Raw genomic sequence first — 3,372 nt, forward strand, 5'->3', positions numbered from 1 at the left:
GCAGCAATGGTAGCGGCGCTGAGGGGTTGCCGCGTTTGAATTTTGTATGGATAGAGGTGTAAACTCTGGCGCATGAGACGATACGTGGACGTTGGCGTCATTTGGACCGCAGCTGCAACACGGCGAACGGAAACCCGAGGCCGCTGTTGGATCACCTGCTGCACTAGCTGCTCGTTGCCCTCTGTGGTTGCCGTACGCGGTCGCCCTACCTTTCCAGCACGTTCATCTGTCACGTTCCCAGTCCGTTGAAATTTTTCAAACAGATCCTTTGTTGTATCGCTTTTCGGTCCTTTGGTTACATTAAACCTCTGTTGAAAACTTTGTCTTGTTGCAACAACACTGTGTTCTAGGCGGTGGAATTCCAACACCAGAAAAATCCTCTGTTCTAAGGAATAAACCATGTTGTCTACAGCACACTTGCACGTTGTGAACAGCACACGCTTACAGCAGAAAGACGACGAACAGAATGGCGCACCCACAGACTGCATTGTCTTCTATATCTTTCACATCACTTGCAGTGCCATCTGTTGTTGAAAATTGTAACTACTGTAATTTCGAAAGTTTGTCCACCTGAAAATGTACTGTTGTCCCAAGCATATTGCAACAAACGGTGTATTTCTATCGCTGCTCGTTTAGTTTTTATTGCCGTTTCAAATATACTGGTCATTTCTGAAACACCCTGTATGTTTATTTCACTTAGTTTTCTGTCCAGTTTATGTGAATGAAGTAATAGATAAGTCTTGAAGATTGTATCATGCATTATGAATGGGATAATATTGTGGAAAAATAAGCAGAAAACTGAGACCTAGAGATATTGGGGCACCTCCTCAACAGTGAGTTTTAAGAACTGCTGTTTTGAGTCACTCATTCAGATGACTACAACCTACTGAATCAATGAAAACTGTTTCTTGTTTAATAATTTATTCTAACTCTGAAAATGATAATGTAGGAATAACTCATGTTAGACACAGCCTCTTACACTTCTGTTAACAAATGATTGACTTTTATGATGACAACACAGCTGCACCAAGGCCAAAAATTATTTAAAATAAATGCTACAGCAGTCAAGACCTATGTAATGGGTGTGTCTGATGACATGAATAGGTGTTACGTGGTGATTAGATCCAAGAGTTAAAGTAAAAATTGTCATCGCACAGGTAGAGAGGTATAGAAATAAGGGGACTTTTACATTTTACTGCTGCTGAGCTTGCAGCTAGGTTATAGTGCTCTTCTATTCCAGACCATCCTTCGTGAGTTAAGAAATTACCCACTACTGAAAACTTGCAAGAAGGGAACTAGTAAAGGTAAGCACTCACTGTATAGCAGAAGCTTTGAAAGACTGAAAGCCCACTGCTGGGACAATATAACTGGATGAGATAAAGTACATTTGTAAGTGTGTTTTTGTTACTTTAGAGGCTAAGCAACAACTTCAGCCTTGATTATGTACATGTTAAACACTCAATACCTCAGCTACACAGTTAATGTTTGCCTACACACCTTCCACAACAAAATAAAACTTTTACAGTTGCATCTAGAAGAAGGGCATAATTTTAATAATTTTTTTCATAACAAAACAATAGCTTTCTTAAGGTCATAGAAAGACAGAAAACACACCTCTTATGTATCCCAGGAAATTAGTTTTCATGTTGGAATCTATTGCTTTAGAGAATGATGAGATGAACAAATAATGTTCCATATTTTCTGTGTCACTTTTCTTATAGAGAGGCAGGACATTGTTATGGTTTGGGAGCTTTGGGAGGAAACCTCTGATGAAAGACTCATATAGATTATACACTAAGGGGTCTTTTATACTGTTATACACTCCTACAATAAACACACAGGCTGTCTTAAACCAGCTGGTGTTTTATTTTTTATGTTGTGCATTTCACTGCAGTGTTCTTCCAAATCAGTGGCTTGCTACAACAAAGAGTTCAAAATGTGGTTCATTGTTTTTAAAGGACATATTGTAGCAAATTCCTGTTGTACTTTGGTCACAAGGCTGTTGAAGTATTTGTTTGCAAAATTTGCTAATTTTTTGACCCATTTTTTTATGATACAAACATAATTTGTAATTATACATATTTTGCTATCTGTCTAATGGCTGATAACCTCAAAGTCTGCTCTGAGTCTTTGTAGCATACTTTGTGACTGATGTTCTTTTATCTGTAACTGACAGCTCCATATGTTTCACTCAATGAAACAATATCACCTTTAACTTCATAGATAAACCCTTTCTTGACATGTATACTTGGTGTTTTATAGTTGATGGGCTATTATGGTGTGTTATAATATATTACTTTGAAATGTTTTATTTCAGATCTTCTGTACAAATGTTCTATAATGAAATCAAGTGAGCTAAGGCTGCAGTTCCACTTGTAGTTGCTGCATTTTGTTCTGTAAAATTTAATATTTTGGTGAAGAACTGAAATACAACGAGCAGCCCATGGCTAGGACACTTCATTTTTTAAATTTATACTTCATTTGTTCATTACAATATTAACAATGTTTCTGCCAACTCTTTAGGCCCGTATCTCCATTAGTGCTTTTGTTGTTGTTATTGTTGCTCTTGGTGCTCTTCTCAGTGCTGACACTGATGCTACTATTTATATCATGTTTAGATCACCACAAGTAACAGTAGTACCAGTTTATTGGCCTGTTAACCTTATTGGGATGGTGCTGAGACAATGTTACTTATGCCGTCTTCTGATATACAGATTCTGATAGGGTCAGATGAAATGGAAAAACAATTCCACACACTGAATATTTGTTTTCAGAGGACTATTGGCCAGAGGCTCAGTAGTTATTTGCTCACATTCTGGTTAAAATGCAGTTACAGTGTTAGGGGTTTCTGCATCGTGCTTTGATGTTGGTAATAGTGTGGCAGTGAGACAGCCAGTCATGAGTCAGATGCAGGTAACGAATAAGAATGTTATTCTTTATTTTCTTCAGTTTGTAAATGAAGCTAACTTATATTTAATTTTTATTGTGATGAAACCAACTCTTCTTACCTTTTTAGCTTTTGTAAATGAAATTAGTTAATAATTTTGTTTGTGTTGTAGGCATTTAGGATTTATATTATGTGCAGTTAGCAAAGTTGGTTATTGTGAATTATAAGGTTGGCCAGTTATTTACTTATATTTCACTAAGTTGTTTATTTGTGGCCTTATGCTAGGGATTTTTATGATTGATGGCCACCCATATTGTTTTCAGTTTAATTTGCAGGGTGAAGTAGTACAGTTGGTGTCTTCAGCGTTGCTGCTAGGTACAAAAATTATGCAAAAAATTTACTGCTGAAATGCTCCTTATAAGCAGAAACGATCTTTCAGGTGGCATTCAATGGTGTTGTCTAAGAGAGGGCTTACTTATCTCTCG

This window comes from Schistocerca nitens, chromosome 5 (assembly GCF_023898315.1).
Source record: "Schistocerca nitens isolate TAMUIC-IGC-003100 chromosome 5, iqSchNite1.1, whole genome shotgun sequence".
Classification (NCBI taxonomy): domain Eukaryota; kingdom Metazoa; phylum Arthropoda; class Insecta; order Orthoptera; family Acrididae; genus Schistocerca; species Schistocerca nitens.